This window comes from Pieris napi, chromosome 9, assembly GCF_905475465.1.
Source record: "Pieris napi chromosome 9, ilPieNapi1.2, whole genome shotgun sequence".
Lineage (NCBI taxonomy): Eukaryota > Metazoa > Arthropoda > Insecta > Lepidoptera > Pieridae > Pieris > Pieris napi.
In genome coordinates, this window is record NC_062242.1 from 12653800 (window position 1) to 12676021 (window position 22222).

Here is a 22222-nt window from a genome sequence, read left to right on the forward strand (position 1 = left end):
TACGAAATTCCATCCGTATCACCTCGACGTCCGTCGTTCCACAAGTGACCGTTTTTTAACGCACTTTTTGCCACGCACCACCACTGTGTGGAACCTGCTGAACACTGAATTATTTCCAAAACAATTCAACTTAGGGTCCTTCAAGAAAAGAGCGTATCAATTCTTAACAGGTCGAAAACGCATTCTAGAGCCCTCTGGCACTGTGAGTGTCCATGGGCGGCGTTATTACTTAACATCAGGTGAGCCTCCTGCCCGTTTGCCCGTCACGACATTGTTTCTATAAAATATGTTACCACTTGTATAACCTTAATCGGTAAACTGATACGGTTATTGAAAACACATAAAAGCGAAAGTTGTGTTAAAATAACCCATTTTAGTGTATTCATAATGCTTAATGGCCGTCGGTTTTACGCCTTATTAATGACACAAACTTGATAAACAAACGGGAGATAAAAGAACATTAATTAATATGCATGAACGGCAAAGTACTTTAAAGCGTTCTGTTTCATCATCTTAATGCTAAAATGACAAAAATCTAAAAGTTACCGAAATGTCTAACTTTTGAACGACTCGAGAAAAATTTCTTAAGTCGAAAAGATTGTAAAGAAAAGATAAGTTTGCGGCTAATTCTTGCGGTTTGTTTAGCGCTGGCCGAAAACGGGCTAATTTTGCGACACCAGTGAAAGTTACATTATTGTTGTGTGCAATGATTTTCAACATATAATCTATGACATAGATAGTCTGTCATATAGCTATCTAAAAGTAGAATAACCACTGATGTTTTAACAGTTAGCTTAGTGGTTAAGTAGTTATTTTCAGTCCTATTGTGCGTTTGTCCAATCACGTGTTGAAGAAAAACTTGGAGGAAATGGCATACTTTAAACTGCTGTATCCACAAACTGAGTTTAAAGGCTGCTTTAATATTCAAAAATTATAAAGATCAGTAGCGCGATTAAACTATAATTTACGTAAAAAATATTTAACATAAATTAAGTCAGTTGTTTTAATAACCCTTTACCCATTTTACCTATACTAGAAGAAAACAAGGAATGTTACTGAACATTCGCACTAGGTAGTTTTAATATTTGATGCAAGCGATCCGTGAATTTCACTCTCCGAGATACGCTTACTTTTTCATTATTCCTCTTTAAGGCTTGTATACCAGGATAAAAGCGATATGCGCTACCGGGGGTGCGCTACCAGCCAAGAAAAAGTACTTTATCAAGAACCATTTTTCTCTCTCTTTCTTTTCCCTTGACGACGCTTTGCTCTTTTATATTTAAATTAAGATGTTTGAATAGATTTTAATATAATAACTAATGAGACGAAGTCTTTGCATAACGGGAAAAACAACGTTATTTTCAATTCTAGAAATGAATGCAGCCTTGTGGGTGGGGCTTATGAATAATTTTCAATTGGCTTGCAGGCACTGATGATACCTCAATTATTACTTTCCCGGGTAAATCAAAGTCATCGCTATGTTTGTATAATAAGTTTTCAGTTGAAACGGATTTTCAGTATTAGTAGTCTACCGTTTTATGTAAGTAGAATATAGCTACGCTTTCATAGTGGGACGTACACGTCGTCCCAAGGGTGACAAGGCCCGTCATCTTTGGGATTAGATTACACGACTTGTATGAAACAAAATGCTGCGCATTTTGTGAAAAAGCTAACGTAAGAAATCTGCGCTTAAAATAAAAGCAATATATAAAAAGAGCCTTGTAGAATAGAAAATATATTTTATTAATTTTCTATAAATTGTTCTACAAATTTCTGTATTGTACTACATATATATTTCTGTTTTGAAATTCGGATAACATGAACGTAGAAGCACCTAAAAGTCGTTTATAATTAAAATAGAGAATTATTCTTAATTAACTCTATTTGAGCGTTTGTTAACATAATCTAAAGAGAATTAATTAATTTTAGATATATTCGAGGGCTTTTAAAGCTTCTGAGTATAATAAGATATAATCATAAATATTTTTTACTGAAACTTTAAAACATTTATTGTTTAAGTTAAAAACTATATTTATATAACTTTTTTAAGAATTCTTCATTTCATCGTTCATCGAACCAAAGATTTTTTGTTCTGCTACAACCCTAAGTGAAAGTGTCAGAGTGAACATGTATATATATCAAATTGAACAGCGCAAACAGACGGACAGGTATCTCAAACGTCAGCTGAGATAAAAACGTTTGTTTAGGATACAATAGCGTATTGTGTCTATGTGAGAAACAAACAAAAAAGAAAATTAGTTTTTAATTTTTTAAAGAATTGACGTTTTGACACTTCAGGGCACAGCTTAGTAAAATAGTTTTACAGTTAATAGAAGTATTTATAAAAAATATTATTAAATAAAAAAAATTATCATAAGTTTATATGGAAATTTTATATAAATCTGATGTTGCGTTTTTCTTAATAGGTACATGCTGAAAGCACACCAGCTGCCAAAAAGTATTCGGAACTGTATGATGATCCAGAGTCAATTAAAAGCTCCGGACTCCCGCGAAGCTACCTCGTATATCAACACATAAAAAAATTTACAAACGAAATGTCTAAATTATCATTCAATTAATGTTCTATATTTATGATAATATATGAGATTACTATCAATGCTCGTGCGATATGGATAGTTGGGTGGGCAAGCGAGCGTATAATGCGGGGGCGATCGTGAAAAGTAACGCCTTCTAACAATGAATTACTGTTTACGTGCGCAATACTGTGACGATAACCATACAAATTAATTTAGACTAATGCAAGGGAGATATTGAAATCGAAATAACATTAATTTATAATAGTGTGGGGACTTGCAATTGAACAATTTGTAACTTTATTTTGTTTCAGAAATTTTTTTTCAAAGGTTTAACTTTTAATGACTACATCATAATTTCTGACGATTAAATAAAAACAAATTACATTTTGAACAAATTGTCTTCTCTGCACGTTTTATTATTATTAGTAAACTTATGAACTTCATAGGACAGTCAGCATTTTATTTTATAAAAAAACAAAATACGATCTCTTTTTTTTGTCAGTGCAACACACATTTCTGTCCATTTAAAAAAAATAATTTTAACTTTTATCGCTAAAGATAATGGAAAGCGGCCATTGGAAAATAAGCGGAAAATAATAGACGGCTCAAAAATAAGTCTTTTCTCAAACTTTGATTTTGTTCCCTTGGGAAAAGAGACTCTTGGGCCGTGGTTCAAGTGCACAGGCGCTTATTAAAGATTTAAACTGGCGCCTAGTAGATAGTACCGGTGACCCCAGAGCTGGTGCTTTCCACGCTCAACGAAAAAGTATCGCAATACAGCGAAGAAATGCTCCAACATTAAAGGTACACCTGTCACTGGGAATTATATAAATTTTCGTTTTAACTTTCTATTTAACCATTTCTATAATAATAATTATTAGTATGTAGAATAAGAAAACGAAGACAGGTAAGTACTGTATATTTTAATGTTTTAGCTGATTCGAATCCAATACTCTCAATAAGGTATTTTCGCCACTTCTTAATTAGATAATTTACTTTTTTTATATAATACGAAATTGTTAATTGATCTATTATCAAATTGCAAGAAATTGATCAAGAATCTAGTAACCAGAAACTATGAATGTTTTGGCGAAAATCACACCCAGAAACTTATACGCCGTAGACTTTATCCATAAGCCACTGAAGCATTACACTTCATTAAAAACTTAGGTTCATTATTGTTTTGAAGCAATAACTAAACTAATGAATAAATTGTGTACCACTTTCTCTTATGAACAGTGAGGTTAGCAAATAAACAATTTGAAATTAATTCTGCTTATTGAGGACAAATCTCCAGGGACGAAGTTATTTACAAACTAGAAAAGCTAAATTAGGTACCAATGTTGTATGTTAGGTAGTTATTATTGTGAGGAGTATTTAAATTTGCAACTTTGTATCTATGCAGAAAAAAAATAAGGTAAATTTGTCGAATCACGGCTTTATCATAAAATAGTTCCAAATTTTTTTCTTTACCATTTGATGTAGTACCCCAAGTAATATTAAGGAGGCGCATGGCTTTGGACCCCTTAAAAATTTGAAAAAAAAAAACTGATGTACCTTCTTTTATTCATTTCTCAAATCACGATGTTTTAAATTAATTAAAACAACGATTTTTAATGATTTTTAAGATTTAAAACATTATTGAATGGTACACCATAGCTGAGTGATGACAACATGTAGAAAAACAGCTGGAGCCGGGATTCAACAAATTTACATCTCCGAAGTTAATAAAGTATCTGCGAAAAGCCGTAGGCAGTAGTCACTATACCATAAATTGATAATGATTCAATCGACTCATTACGACCACTAATAACGCAGTTAGCAATAACATAATTACTCGGTTCGTTACGCTAAACGCCATTACACGTAAAACCATTCACGACACGCCAATTAATAGGTTTTTGAACTGTTTTATCGCCCAACACATGAGATCGAAATAATATTTCTGAATTTACTTTTTATTCATCTTAAAATGTACCCGAATTTTGGCGGTGAATTCAACCGTCTGGCTCATGTATTAGTGGAGCATGGGCCACGTTGACTAGAGTTGAATACTTAAAAGGGGTAAACCTTTTAAGTATTCAACTCTAGTCTACCTTTCATCTTGATCTGCATCTGTTTTCTTGGTATTTCTTAATAGACGCAGTGAGACGCCTTTTTTGCTCAGCAAGACATAGTTGAAACACACATCATAATTGAGATCTCCTAGCAGGCTAACACGTGCAGTGTCTGATAGTAAAAATGCTTTCATTATCATACGATCCAATATCATGTTGACTGTGTTAGTAATGATTCCAGCTTAAGAAACAAAAGTGGCGACTGTAATGTGATTAACGCATCCAGAACAGCATTGGAGACTTCACCGAATCTGATGCAATCATTTAAGCATTCGCATTAACACCGCGGTAAAAAAGAGAAAAAAGAGTTTGACAAAGCAGAAAAATCGGCGCAGGGCTGTTAAGCGAATTTATATTCCATTGACAGTTTAAATTAACTAGTCTTTTTGTTATTTAAATTTTGTAATAGAGTTCAAAAATCTTAGTCTTTTCGTGTAACACACCTCATACTATTTGACGCATATTGTTTCCTTATGGTGAATTTTACGATTCACTTAATTTTATTGTACATGATCGCTGGATTTATAAATGTTGGTACGTGCGCATAACAACAACATAACATTTTAATTAACTAGAACACGAGATTTGTAACGAATTAACACTATGAGCTGTGAAATCAATTGTGCAACACTTTATTGCCATAGATCGTGTTTAGTTCATGTGGATCTCGTTATTAATAAACTACATTGCACAATACGAAATTTAATATAGTCATTGTTTAATATACCAAAATCAAAATCATTTATTCATATAGGTAACACAACGTAGAGTTATGAACGTCAAAAAATAAATATATATTAAATGCTTCTAATTTTACATTTACTGCCAGTTCTCAAATCAAGGGCGTAAAACGGAAGAGATGAACTGGCAATAAACTGTCCGTCACTCTTTTTATTCGCTAAGTTTTGAGTCATAGAAGTTCTTGCCAGTTCTTCTTGCTCGCCTTTGATTTGCGAACTGGTAGTAAATGTAAATTTACAATTAATTTAACTTCTTTTTTGACGTTCATAAAAGTACTTGTTTACCTACATGACAAAGTTATTTTGATGAAGTCAAAATAACTTTGTCATATCAAAATTATTTTGAGTATTGCTGTAATAAAATGTGTGACACTATATTTTTGTTTTCAGGGATTCATAAGCATTGAATAAATCACAGCCAGACCTAAGCACACGTAAGTTTAGTGTAGTATAAAATATACTTTTAAATAATACGAGATGAAACCGCAGAGCCTCAAAGAAGTGCACAGGAGGACCGTATTTTATAAATTTTTTGCCCCGAGCTATAGTCCCGATCAAAGACTACACTTGACATTTATAACTAACGAGAAATATCAACAGTCGCGAATAAATATTTACACCAGTCAAAGGTACTATTGGAAATGTGTATGTAACGGTAAAAGGATGTTTTTTAGATTTATTAAAAACTTACGACATTTTGGAACGAAGGACGTTTTACAGGCCGACATGGCCAGAACGACAACTTATCACGTACGAAAATACATGGCTATTGATAAACTATGAAATCAGTGGTTTTATGAGGATTATATGATCCTGAGAACTGAACAGCTGAATGAATATTCAAAAAATAGTAAATATTTTAACCCAAATTTTAAGTGAAGTGTTCCTTAGCAAAAAAAAATGTAGCTTCAAGTTAATAAGTTTTGATATTTAAATCATAAATGAAATATTTTAAATATATATAAACAACCCAAACATTGTTAAAGAAAACATTTCCAAGGCATTTAATTAACTCGATTCCAGAAAATTCAGGTTGAATTAACGTCTGCACTACGCATCACTTCTATTTTACCAAAAACTAAACCTAGCTATCTGGATAGAGACAATATACGGAGATTACCAAAGAAAGAACGAGATAGGTCCTCGAATAGACAAGCGGGAGCGGGATAGCTATAGGAATTTCCACGGGTGCGAACGAGGCAGACAGACCAATTTCTGAGATTAAACCTACGCGTCGCTTGGCAGCTAAACTCTTTGTACTGCCGGATAGAAAAGGGTTTACATTTTTAATCTTTAGAAAATTTCGAATATTTTTCTGGAACTGAAGTATTTCATTTATTTAATGTTATTCTGAACAAGCCATATTTTTAGAGATTTTACTTTTCTCTGCTCCAAAGTGACGGATGTGATGGTAATTTCTATGACTTTTGTCTTATACCGAATTCGTAAATAGCCGAATCCTATATTCCTTGCTAAACGTGACGATTTTTAGATTCGATTTAAAAATACGTAGAAATGCCAATGGCTCAATCTGACGTTCTTGGCTTATAAGATCAGTTGCTTGCATAAAGTCAGCCGGTAGGTTCAGGGTTCCATGAACGGCAAAAAGAAATTCACAAATAGATATCTAACTGTGAAAATGAATAAAACTGACAAGAAAGAATCCTTAATAGGACTATTGGCTGTAAAAAATGAAGAAACTGTTAGAACACTTTAGAGTACAAAAAGGTTGTTAAGCAATATTTGTCACTTGTCTTTTCCAACAAGGCGACATTAGGCTTTCATCTGAAAGTCACAAATTTCAATGGCGTAATAAAAGCCAGAGAGAGCACAGTACACACGCAAAGAAAAAACGCTCTGAAACAAAGGAAAATAACAACAATTCATTTTACAACAACAATACTATAGAAACGTTTCTAGCTTAAGACTTAAATAATTAAAGAAAAACTTATTCAGCTCTGAATGTGTTTAAACTGTCACATCAGTATAATCCAGTGGCGCTAAAACAGAACAAGATCCTAAGAGTAAAAGTACCATGGTACATAACCAACCACGAAGTTCACGAACACCTTGAAATGAGAACAATCTGGAGCCTGGGAGCTAAATACAAAGAGCGGTTAATCTATCACCCCAACGGTCAAACTCACTCACCATAGAACAGTATGTGATACTACTAAAACGTCACCATATTCTAGAGCTAGAAGACCGGAAGTAGATGAGTAGATGCTTCAAATGCATCGCTCATAGCCTTAGGGCTGATTGCAAATACGTGTAGAAGGAAAAAAAAGTGGCGGTAAAACTCTTTAAGAGATCAGATTGTATCTGTTTCTTTGGTATTTCTTTAGTTAAGTCAAGGGGGTGATCTAAGACAGCTTTCTCGATGTTTTTATTCACCGTACAAGGTAATTGGGCACGCACTACCTCAGAGGCTGCTCATTGCAATATTCAACTGTTGATATTACTCTGTGGAAAGGTGAAGGCCACGCAGTAATTATCTGCTTCAAGTCGCAATTACAGGCTTCACAGTGAAATTAAACGTTGAAAAAAAAACCAGTGAAATTATGTTATAACGTTTTGTTCTGATGAAAGTGATAAACGAAAATTATGATTCTAATAACTAGGATTTTGTTACAAATTTAAACATTTGAAAAGATAAACCGCATATTCGCAATTATACTCAATTACGGTTTCAACTAATATATTTTAACTCTTTACTTCAGGCGACTCTCATCCCTGAGGTCGTGGGTTCGATCCCCGGCTGTGCTTCAATGGACTCAAAAGGTGAAAGAAAATATCGTGAGGAAACCGGCTTGTCTTAGAACCAAAAAATCAACACATGAGGCTGATCACCTACTTACCTGATCATGAAATAGATACAGAAATCTGAGGCCCAGATCTAAAAATGTTGTAGCACCACTGAAATATTTTTTTATTTTAATATATTTTACTAATGGGAAGGTTTAAGATGAATTCCTTTGGGAAACACCAGAATAATATAGTTATTGTAAGGATTACACGAATTGTCTAAATATATTTAATTTGTTAAGCTAAGAACAAAACCGACTTTTAACATACAGTATTAACAATATTCTTAACCAAAATGTTATTTTTATATTTAACTTACTCTTCTAGGGATCAGGAGTTCCGAGACCGCAAATGCCTTTTCGAATTCTGATTCTGACCCTGATACTGCTTATTATGGGTGTGTCAGTAGCACATAAAAAATATCTATATGGAGGTATAAATGTAACAAAAAATCGGCAATAATTACGGCCTTTATATATTTTTCTTCAAAGAAATCTTTGGCACATACAAGATGTGGAAACCTTATAAGTTTCTCTTCCCTTTTCAATTTCCTTCGCGAGTGTCCTCTACAGGCTTCAAAATACACATCTCACGATACACGTTTTGCTACCTGATATTTTCACAATTTAACGTACTCTATGAAAAGCTACCTTTTTAAAGAAAACTTGTTATTTGAACAAGACCACTGTAGATCGGAAATTTAAGATAAAAATGTTATACAATACATAAAAACTTTCCCATTAAATGCCATTAATTTTATCAAATGTGAGGTGTTTGCTTATAAAAATAATAATAATATTCGGAATAAATCTAAAGGTATTTAACCGACTTCAAAAAAGAAGCTTATCTGTTTGACCTGTATGTGTGTTGTATCTATTGTTCCTGGGCTGGGCTGGGCTCAAAATTATTATTAAAATTGTGTTGTGTGAAACGATTTTTCGGAATCTTATTCAAATTGCGACGAACCATTTCAATTTGTTGGTATATTCCAACTTAGGGAACAGACGGGGTAGGAATATATATAATTATTGAAACACTTTTATTCACTCATAAATTTAATTGTAAATGAAAAAAAAATTACAAAACGAAACTTTATTTAATTTACGAGCTACTGAGGCGGTTACTCAGTAGCTCAGTTGGTTAACGATAAGTTAATTCTATGAAAACCCGGAGGGTCTATTGACAAATATTATCTTGGTTCGGAAGAGATTTCGCTTTAAGCAATAAAATATGACATAACTCTAACTTAGGACCCAGTCAGTCAAGGTACTTCAAAGTCGCATTCTTACATTCTCCAAGGACTATAATCAGAGCAGAAAGAATTTTGATCCATTGGAATCTCTACACTTCGATCAATTTTAGATTTGACGCGGTGAAAAATTCCATTATACTCGCATTTGTGAAATGCCATACATTCTAGGTTTCTTTTTGAAAATAACCAATATGAAACATGTATAAAAATATATATCGTATATAAAATTAGCGGCGCTAGAACCTCTAGGTCTTGGCCCTAGATTTATGTATTATCGTGATCAGCCTTCTGTGCCTGACACACCAACTAAAGCATGCCGATTTTTTCACGATCTTTTCCTTCGGCGAATGAGCGAGTGTTAAATGCTCACATAATTAATAAAGCGATGTATACATCTTGGGGCTATTTAATGGGGCATGGGGCAGGCATTAATCCTTCACCTATTTAATTAAATATAACTTAAATTAAGATTATGATGACCTCCACACATCCATTACAGTAGCGCACTATTATGAAACTTTAACAAAACTTCCTATAAATTGGCATTAGCGTAGCGCCGCTTTCTACGTAAATTCTGTCACGTAATTATATTCGCATGAAAGGGGACTTCCCCGTATTACCTAATACAATAATTCATTTTACACCGGCGCGGGCAGCACTCAATGAATTAATATCACTTTAGGCGACTTTAGCGAACCATTCTGTCAAAGAGTTTATGTAACAAGTATAATATTGGGGATAAATTATTGTCAAATAATCACGACGATAAAGTGTACGCTATTTTGTATGGTATCGGATTTTCTACTAACAGACTAGTAAAGATATAAAAACGATTGAGAGCGCGATACTATCGATTAATATAACGACAATAATTATTACTACTTATTTATAATTCTTCTATGTAACCACTTTTTGATAACAAATATTGCAGAAATTTCTTTTTGTTACCTAATCTGCGTCAATTAAAAAGTTTTTCTCATCAAAGCATACCATCTCACCTCCCACGCACACAATGCCATTGTCTCATATTCACATAGCCGTTAGACCTAATTGTAACAATATACCGTCATACTCGGTATTTACATTGGCTTATTTACCTTTTAAGACAATGTTCTCTAGTGCCTTCTATAATAGACTTATAGGCTAACGCTAAGCTGAATACAAAGCACCCGTGATTTTCTATTAAAGTAGAACATTCTAAGTTATTTCACTAATAATTTCTAGATGAAAATTTACCTTTGATACTACAGTGTATAGCAGAAAATTGAAATTTATGAAGAACAAATTCTCAACTACACATTTATAATAGCACTTCAGTGCTTTATGTCGCAAATGTACGAGCTTTTTAAATGTAAAAAGCAAATTCAAACGTCAAATACCGAAGTCATATTTTGGTATATATTAAAATATTTGTAATCGTGCCATATTTATTGCACGCGAGTGTAGTTAAGGCGCCAGCACACGCGATATCAACTATAAATTGTAAACACAATATCTTTTTGAATGTATGTTATTTATACGCGAATGTATCATCAATTTTCTAACAAAGGCTGCTATATCGGGCTCAGTATTTCCCATTTATTTCACAATGGAGATAACTATACCACAGTGTACAAAACTAACAGTTCAAACACTTACTCAAATTGTTTACGTTCGTCTTCAAGGAAATTTTAGTTTACGTGCAACCAATCCTATCTTAACTAGAATGTAGTATTACATTATCGCTAAAATTGCGGGACGAATTTTACTAGATTTTTCAACTTATTAGTTTGTTTGTTTGACGCAGCGATCATGCTGTGTTCTTGTTTCAATTGTCTTTAGGGACACGATAATAAATAACAAATATTACTATTTGGATAAAAAATAAACATTTTCAATTAAATTTTTATACGTGCCATCTTTTAGCATAATTAAAATATTTTCACATTTTTATTCGCGTAGAAATTTGAACAGAATTTAGGCTTATAACAATAACGCGGAACGCCAGATTACACCGATTTATTAAATACTAAAGGCAAATAGGAGTACGCACATTAGAATTTTTACACGAGAAATTCCACGAAAACGTACAATATTTCGGGTGTTTATTGTCTCGCATAAAGGTAATTTCGAGTGTTAAAAGAATATGATGCCGCATTTGCAATATGCTATCGGCTAGAAAGTCAAGAATTCAGTAGATAGCCTAATTACTATACAATAAAGTATCTATAGAGCTAAGTAAATTGTTATTTTACTACACTTTATAAATCGCCAACTTCATTAACGTTCTTTATAGAACAGAGGGCGCTACGGCACTAAAAGAGAAACCTATTTAGAAAACTAACAAGTATGTTATTGTATTATAAGGTATGGTGTAAAGAAATTAAAGTTCACCTAATTATTAATACATATACATTGTACATGTTTTAACTGTTTACCACGCACGATAATGGCCACCCCAGGCAGACCTTTTTTGTCACCAATCTTTAGTTTAGGTAAACACGTTTTAATAGACCTCTGTTTCTCATATCTATTGTTAACTAATACTTTTGAGCTGTTAAAAACTTTAACTATTGTATGAAGGATATTTACAAATATTTCACAAAATTCGAGTCAAATGTAACATACAGAGGTACCCTTTGCTCGACACGTGGCAAGTCAAAACAGCCTGTGTGTAAAACAAGGGTGACATGAGAATCATGTAAATAACTTCACTTGACAAATGATTTTTACCACTAAAAGTTGACATGTCTATGATTTTAGCAACTAATTACCTAAAAGTGTAGTAAATCCTTCTCATTTGTTTTGTAGGACTTGGGCGGTTTATTAATGCGAAAAAGGACATAATAAATATTCGTTCTCCCGCTAAAATACATAATAATTTAAGGTAAATTGGGATAAAATTGTTTTTTCTCTCCGCTTGGCCGAGCGTAAACGTTTGATGAATGAGTCCTATTTAATGATAAAGTATATTTTAATTTTAATTGATGTATTGTCCGCTCCATCATTTATTAGGAGTCTAATTTAATATGTTATTTAAATTAATTTTATATTTATACATAACTTTAAGGTACCAATGTATAAAAGGGTCAAAAGTATTGCTACTTCGGACGTACAAACTACTGGACTGATTTAAGTGAATTTAAATTTATAAATGATTCATTAAAATAAAATTCTCGAGTCACAATGTTCGTTCCCATACACCTCCGAAACGGCTCACGGCACAATGAAATTTTTTATGCATATTCAGTGAGTCTGAATAATTGGCTACTATCAATTTTTCAAACATCTAAATGTAAAGGGTAACCCCTAAATTTTTTATTTTTTAGATAAAAGTTACTGTTTTTAAATTTTTTATGATACAGCATACAAAAATACATTCAACCCTTAATTTTCACCCCTCTACGATCAACTGAATATTTTTATTTGTTAATTAAAATCTTATGACATGAACTCTGATGTTTATATAGAGAAAAATTCACAGAAAAACCTAAAAAGTTTTCATTCCAGAAAACCGAACAGTCCCTGGGGTAGCATAGCAAAATGTTCCATGTTGGTATGTACTAAAAAGGTAGGCTAAGTAAAATCACATTAAGGAGAAATGAAGTTCGCGGGGGCAGCTAGTGATATAATATATTTATGTTTCTTTGATGTGGCTCCTGATCATATGTATTGTAATCCCGATATTTTTCAATTCAGCAGTCTGCGTAAAAATCATTCTGTAGCAGCTTAAAACTTCCGTAGTGCTTTCAGTATTACACTTTTAAATGTCTGTTTTTATAAAATATGCAAAAACATAATGTTAAAATTCAAGGCGGTACGTTTTACATTAAGCTGTCGTCCTGAGATTTCCCACAGGTCTACACTTTAGACTGTCTAGCTTTAGGTAGCCTGAACTCTTTTAATAAAACAACTTTCCAAGTAAGATTTTCCATACAACTTCCGCTGTTTTTCGCTGTTCAATCAGTAACTTTATTTTATAGACTTGCTAGCTGTTTTTTCCCTGTAGGCTAAGGCTAGCTGCTTTAATTTCTTTTGATTCTCAAGAGCTCCAGACATTCTCTCTAAAGAGTCCAGGCAACCGACTATTTAGTCATACTTCACGCCCATTTCCCGAAGGGGTAGGCAGAGAACAAGGATCTTTGTTCTCTGCTACGGTTCTGACATACCGCTGTCGCTAAAACCACTCGCATGTCATTCACCACGCATTCTCGTCAGTTATGGGTACTTTTTACTGGATTTGGGCCCAACCAACTTCACCACTCATCCACCGATAAACTATCCCAAAATGAATATTGTATCGTCAACAATTTGTGTTACTACTAAAAAACAGATATTATCACTCCTCGAAAATACATATCAACCTATTATTTTTGTCTACATCTCGCCCAAATATCGGGACATTAAATGCAAAAGCGTGTCTGTAAATGAAAGCGGTTCCCTTGAGTTTATCTTGAGTGACGTATCTTTTGAGCATTAATCTTACCAAATATGTAGTTGCTAAGAAAACGGTACCGTTTGTTTGAGGGAAATTACGCTTAATAAACTTTATTTGTACTGTACCGAACCTTATCTTCTTGTTAAAGACCGCATAAAGGTAGTCTGGCAATTAAATAAAACCATCCCGGTTACTTTAAAGAAACCAAAATCTTTGGTAATATTTGTCTAAAGATAAAGTATATTTAAATAGAAGATAGTGCTATTGTAAATACTTATGTAATTTTTTATTAGTTCTTGGTAAGTATCAGTCATCATTATTTTTAGTGCAATCCACGCAAGCCACAAATATAGTATAGGTAAGTGTAGTCTAATATATCAAGTTCATAATAAAGAAATATTTTGCTAGAGTCGTCACTCGGTACTTCAACTTTTCGATTCCAATAGTCTCAAAAGTATAGTCACTAATAAGATAGAGAATGTATATATAATAACTTGCTAAGCGCTATATATATATCTTTAGTGGAAAAGGAATAAAATGAGCTTCAAAGTTATATACTTCTTTATTTCCTTACCCTTTTTATAAAAAGCATCCCCAGACGCGAATAAACAAACAAATCAACAAAACAGCCAGCTAATAATCACACATCGCAGTAAATATCTCGTAAATGGGACCAACGTGTCTCCGCCTATAATAAGAGACGTAAAATATACTGCAATACGAATAATTTTTACTCGTAAGCGAATAGTACCCTTTCTATAAAATATATTAAGTATTTATAACAAACAAAATTTTTACTTAACGATTATTTTTTATTATTACGTTGGGAATCGAAGAATGATCTTTTATAAACAAAAATGATGTGGAATCATTTATATGATATAAGAAAAAAGCTGGTGCTTTCCTCGCTCAACGAATAAGTATCGCAATATAGCGAGGAAATGCTGCCAGCATTAAAGGTACACCACTGTCACAGGGATTTTTTTACGTTTGTTTTAATTTTCTATTTATCAAATTTTTAATGATTACTACTACTATGTAGGTTAAGAATATTGTAAACACTGTATATTTGTATGTAAAAAATATTCATTGAATTCGATATTTTATTGAAAGTTTAACTTTCGAGCAAAACATATCAAAACCCATTTAGCACTTTATTAGCGTATTATATCCTCGCAAATAAACTCGTATACGTGGAGGAATACATTCCAGTAGCAGAAACATATAATTACTATGTATAATTAAAGTGTCCTTTGACGCTTCTCAAACTATTTCAATTCCCAAACTAACATAATATAACTTATAATCCTAAACTCAATTTGAAATGCGCTGAATAGTTTCATGTGAAACTGTTCCAGTCGTTTCTTTTGATTCGCCTGAGAAAGGTTTTCATGGAAACGAAACGAGGAAAGCGCAATTCAATTTGTGACAATATTTAATATGATCATATTATATGAGAAATTTAAATTATGTATGTTAAGGTGAAATTGTGTTGATTAAGTATTTTTTGGTGAAAAGCTTAAAGCTTCTATTTTTACCAAGTTTTTGTATGTAGATATATTGAGGTTTTTAGATATCCTCGGAGGAAATGCTAAAAATGAGCTCGCTTTGATAACTACAGAATCAATGGAAATTAAAAATATCAACTAAGAAAAAGGAAGTTAATTACATAATTTGGTAGTGAATTTATCTATGTTACTACGATAATATAGAAATGTAACGTTGTAATATTTTTTTAAATATGTCGTATTTTATGAGTTCATTAAATTTACTTTCCAATATGGATTTCCGGTTTAATGCTTGGTAGAAAAACAAAAGTACAAACGATTATATGAATGACATAATCAAATATAAAACTTAAATTGGTAAAACAATATTGTCTAATAACCCCCGTGACGAAATTGCTTTAGCGTAGGCGTTATGTCAATAGAGACTGTCATTTATAAATGTAAAGTCCTTTTATGTCAAAACTTTCAAAGTAAATTACTTTCGAGCTAAATTAGTACTAATAACGCCATATATGGCATAATTTTAGTTCCACCGACTACATAACTGTATGTGGTATATTAAAAATGGATGTGACAATTTTGTCACTGAGGTGATAAAAATTAAATTGATTATGTACATATTTGGTCATGACGTATTTCAAATAATAACTAAAAATTTTGAATATTTCTATATGTTCTTATGACTCAATTAAAACTTCGTCTGTATCTATCTAATTATACTGAAACAGCGTTAATATTTTTAGGAAGGGGAAAATCGGCTCACGGTATCCATAGTATAGCTACCCAAGTGTAAATCGACTCTCGTGATGCCAGTGAACAAAAAAGTAACATGACCAAACTAAAATCTTAAATTAAAAATAGCACTCGCTAACCAAATAATCTTTAACTATAGTAAATTAATCAATAAATGATTGTACAGATTAATTACCAAATTTAAAACCTACTTTCAAAGGTTAATAATGTACAGTTAAACTAATCCCTGCCACATAATTCGCTTAAGCAATTAACATTCATCCCAAGTTATTGAAGCACTAAATATATCTAAATGCGTAGATTTAAGTCGTTAAGTCTCAAAACTTTGTACAATCGTTTAATACGCTCCACGACATATTCGAAACTTCACAAACTTATAATAACCAATTGTAGTTTCCAGTAACATGTATATCTTAAGTTGTTAAAACTTTGGGCCAATAAAAGAACGGCGAAACACAGTCATTTATATAGATAGAGGGTTACAAATCCTAAATAGAAACTAAATCAGTATAATTGTCATCACGATGTACATGCAACGAAGTATTCTTTCGTGTGGTAAAGAAAATATTAATAATTACATTTAAACGGTGCACAATGATTTATAAATAAATGGTTGAATCTGTCTGTTCATTAAAAATAGGTACGATTTATAAAATTGTCTACGTGTCTATCTAGTGTGGTAACTAAGTATACTCGTCTAAGCATACGTTCGGTTTCCATAATAAAATGAATTAAAGTAATATCCAACAATCTAAAAAATACCACTGTGTAACATATCATTAACGTCGGTATAAATACTGAACATTGTTCAATGCAGATTTTGTTTTACTGTAAGTAATAATAAAAAAAAACAAAACATGTTATTGCTATTTGGACTGACGCTAGACCCGACAATATACATACTTATAGATGAAAATATACTGATAGGCAACCTGCATTTTTGCTAAAAACACGATATGGTTTGTTTTTAAATATATACGCAAACGGGCAGGAGGCTCACACGATGTTAAGTAATACCGCCGCCCATAGAGGGCTAGCCGTGAGTGCCGGCCTTTTAAGAATTGGTACACTCTGTTCTTGAAGGACTCGCAAGTCGAATTGGTTCGGAAATTCATCAGTGGGCAGTTGGTTCAGTTGTGAAACGACGGACGTCAAGGTTACATGGTCAGAGTCTGTCTTACATATATGATACATTATTTAGTTTTCTCATTACGTAACAAGTATCTTAGTCCTGCGCACGCTATAAACGAAAATAAATAGCGAACACCCCACCCCGTTCTATAAATATTTTAAAAGGGTTAGATAAGTTGGGTAGGTTTGCAAATTTTATACACGAGATTGCGTGTGAGCGAGACACTGGGAGGGAGAGGGAAGATGGGATGTTTGAATTCATTGTTATTGGGTAATCTAGTGTTAAGGCGTGGTAGCGTTAGCAACTTGCTTTTGTAATTTATACCGAAAATTTAGCTGATTGTATATAGAAAATAACGTTAACTTAATTGTACGTAATTAAAATAATTAACCAGTTACATTGGTAAGAATTGTGGAATATATTTGCCAAAAAAGTCCAAACACATCTGTTACGCTTATTATTATTAATTATTACATTTAAAGCATTTCTGATATCTACACAAAAATAGTTATTAATTTGCCTATAAATATTCATGTAAAACTTAATATAATTTTAAAGTATTTTTTTGTAAACGCTACCTGTTACCTGGTTCTGCTATCTCGGCTATTTGAGAAAAAGTAAAGCTTAACATAAAGGTGAAATATATCAGCAAAACAACTCTAACAAAGAAAAAACTTTTACAGCAAAAGAAAAATGGCGGCCTCTGTTATGAATAGTACCTAATTTCATAACGTTCACTTACACTGGTGTTTTCTTTTTAGGACGTTTCTTAAGAATATTTTAGCCTACATCGGGAATAGGAAAGTTTTATTTATTTAAAAACATTTCTTTGTGTGAATGAACATAATCTTCGTGGAATTTAAGTTAAGTTTAAAGTTTAATAGAGCAGTGTTGGCCTAGAGGCTTCAGCGTGTGTCTCTTATCCCTAAGGTCTTAGGTTCGAATCCCTGGCTTTATTTCTATGTACGCATTTAACATTTGCTCGAACGGTGAAGGAAAACATCGTAAGGAAACCGTCTTGCCTTAGAGCCTAAAAGTCGACGGCGTGAGTCAGGCACAGGCTGCAGGCTGATCACCTACTTGCCTATTACAAAAATGATCACGAAACAGATTCAGAAATCTGAGGCCAAGACTTAAAGAGGTTGTAGCGCCACTGATTTTTTATTTTTTATTAGAGTTTAATAAATCAATGTTGCATTATTATTGCACAATTGATAACATTATGGATATTTTTATTTTGTTTAAACTAACCTTTTATATTTAATCTACTTTGAATTATAATTTATAATATACGAAAAACCTTTATTGCAAAGGGGGAGCGTAAATGCGTGAAATTCAGAGATTAAAAAACACAGATGCGGTATTATTGTTTATCTATACAGCCATAGTAATCGTTTTGCAAACCATCCAACATAATATGAATTGCGTAACATCCAGACATGTTGTATCTCGCTTTAGCACACGGGACCCATTTCACTTTGTCATACTTAAAAGGCACTGTTTTGAAAATAATGTTTATTGTTTAGCCTATTTAAAAAATAGTGTATATTTTATGTTTTGGAGAACTGAATGTAAGAACAGTAAGGCATTGTTTACAAATTTACAGACTACTAGCTGACTCGGCAAACTTTGTTTTGCCATGTATATTATTTCTAGGAAATTTTTTTTTTTGTTTTACAATAACAAAAAAGTAGGGGTTGATCATGAGAGGGGTGAAAATTAAGGGTTGTATTTATATTTGTATGCTGTATCATAAAATAATAAAAAATAAAAAATTGTCTAGAAAAAAATATAGTTGAAAAAAAATTGGGGTGGACACTCCTTATCACTTAAGGGTTTGAAAGAGAGATAGAGATAGTAGCCGATTTTCAGACTTACTGAATATGCATAAAAAAAAAATAAGAATCGGTCAAGCCGTTTCGGAGGAGTATGGGAACAAACATTGTGACACGAGAATTTTATATATTAGATTACAAAGACATGTTGCTAAACTGAAAAATTTATTTTTAATGGGACTGGAAAAGTACCATCTATAGTTAGTAAAAATATATGCATCCTATAAAGTTTAAAAAAGGAGAATATTTCGTCCGTGCTAATACATCTTTGTATAAGAAATAATTGGAAAACTTGACAAAAACTAGGAAGTTTATAACAGGAGCAATGTTTTCAGTGTACAAACTTCCCCTGACTCTAAAGAGGGTACCAGTTAGGAACTAACCCAACATTATAAGTGCCCCATTTCTGTATTCCTATATTTTACGTAAGACCGATAATTGAACTTTCAAGAGTTACATGGTTAGAAAACTATATTTTGGCCCGTAATTATTTATTTTCTTCGCCCTTGATTTGAGAACTGGCAGTAAATGTAAAATTTGAAGCATTCCATATATATATACGTATATATTATTTTGACGTTTATAAGTGTACATTGTGTTACCTATATGAATAAATGATTTTGACTTTTTGACTTTGACTTACTTGACTATAATTTAACCTCTGCGTGTTTCGCCGTTAATAAGAAACGTTGGATATGTTCCGCTAGAACTCAAACGGACTTTACTTCAGTGAATATAATATTTAGTTTCTATGCAGGATAGACTCGATAGACGAAGATACAAATTCACAAATTTTCAGTATTTTTTTCACAGGACTAGTATTTCAAGAGACGTATTCACGCACCAAACAACACATTTAAGCAATTTTTGGTAAACAAAATCGCAAGATCAGCCAGTGATTTATATTTTGTATACAAAAGACAAAGTACAGAACAATATAAGGGTCCAAGAAATATATCGGAGGCTTATTGCTTATTGGATACGGAACCAGCGAATTTGAATAAAAGGCTCTCGTAAAGTAGTCCTGCTCCTATTATTGCGTTCCTTAGGGATGTATATTTATCGATATTTTTATATCGATTGGTATTAATATGATGATAAAATATGTTTTGAGTGGCAAATGTTTTAGTTTCTTAAAAACTTATCTGAAATATTTTTTTCGTTATTTGGGGACTAAATAACTCTGGAATATTAATTCAAATATTGATAAGCATAATACAACAACCGTAGGTAGTGCTTCTCACGTAAACACTGGTGTTACTATTTACACATCACAACACTTTAATGTAAAACAACTAAAATTTACAGACGTTGCCAAATGACTTGTGTAACACTTCAATCAAGTAACGTGTATTTTTATCGACCCTCCACATCCCTAAGCAAACCTATCACGTTTGCGGTCATAAACTGGTATATCTGACCCTCGATTGATCGCGGGTTAAGCCTTATATAACCTCTTTTCTAACAAGATTTTTCGTTTATTTTCGCTGACCTTTCAACACTTGAAAACTATTACGATTTATTTCTTGAATATTGAATTTTTGGGACGATTTGAACACAAAGAGAAGTCTTATAAACTTTTCTACTTCGTTGGACCTTTTGATCAATGAATACGACAAATGATTATATATAACAGGCTCCAATTGCAGCTTATCGTAGTAAATATTTAGGTGTGATGTATCGAGTAACATTTATTTACAAGCTTATATTAATTTAATACATATTATATATTACGTAAAAGCTAAGGCGCCTATCATTTAATAATTTATAGAAATTTGAGACACCTTTAAAAATTATAATTATATAATATACCGTATTATATAATTACCCTTTTGTAATTATATAATATACCGTAGATAGGAAGGCATTCATCCTAATACACATATTTCCACTATTATTATAAAACTGGAGAGATTTTTAGTTTTAACGCACTAATCGTCTAATCTACTGGAACTACTGTTGAGATACTATTCATACCATAATGGGTTTAGTAACATGTAACAAATCACTCACTTATCTCAAAGCAACAGAAGACTAAGTAATCTTTATTGCACGTAAACTTAATGACTTATAAACGCTGAACATTGTGTTGTAGAAATTTCGTAGGGCATTTACACACGGTATATCGAGAAAAATTATAAATTAAACAAATGAATCTTTATCATTATTCACTAATAAGCAATCCACCAAATCAGGAAGAAATTGATAATAATTACCAACCAACGTGTTATCAGCAATGATGATGGTAAATACAAATGATTTTTTCTTTTCATGTGCGCAATTAACACTTGTTTGTGCAAAGAAAATCTTTATACGAAGTGCCTATAAAAAAGGTGCAGAAATCTGATGTTACCCACGAAGGGCTCTGTATCTCTCGTTATTTTTTTAAATTATAATATGTCACATAATGACATTTAGTTAGTTTTTTTATGTAATAGGAGGAAAACGGGCACCTCCTACCTGATGTTAAGTGATACCGCCACCCATGGAAACTCACATTGTCAGAAGGCTTGCAAGCTCGCTCGCAGTGCGTTGCCGGCCTTTAATAACGGCGAAGATTAAATATTATCGTAAAAATACAGAAATATTGAATCCATCCTACGTACATAAAGCTTTTTGCTCATAGTAATAAGTGCTTAAGAGAATCCAAGTTATCCATTACCACATCCTCTTTGAAAGAACCATGAAAACTAAATTAATTCTGCAAAGTCTGGAAAGTGCACGTTTGTCTCAGCAAGAATTCAATAAACACTGAGACAGTGTAATTGTGTATATTAATAGCGTCTGTCCGTTTGCGGAAGCTGTTTGCATTCTGTAATTGAATTTAAGCCAGGATCCACTAAGTGTATTTGTAAAAACCAAGAAAACATTTTAACGTATACAATTTAATATTCATATTCATTTAGCATTTTTAGTCGAAAATAATAACGAAAGATGAATATACATTTACATATATGTGTTACTGCGTATAACTGACACAATATAAAAGTAGCCCTTATTCAATTCAATTTTGTTATTGTTCAATTATATTTGTTAAGATAAACTGTACTTAAATGATGTTTTATCATTTTCCCAAGTTTCTGGTAGCCGATACTCTTTTTCTGTTTAACTCTCTACAGAGTAAAA

General features: G+C 32.4%; 1 protein-coding gene across 3 annotated transcripts in view; it reads right to left on the reverse strand.

The window, feature by feature from the left end:
• Window positions 1–22222, reverse strand: part of LOC125052265 (nephrin) — a 156691-nt gene that overhangs the window by 112001 nt on the left and 22468 nt on the right. The gene's annotated exons all lie outside the window — the stretch shown is intronic.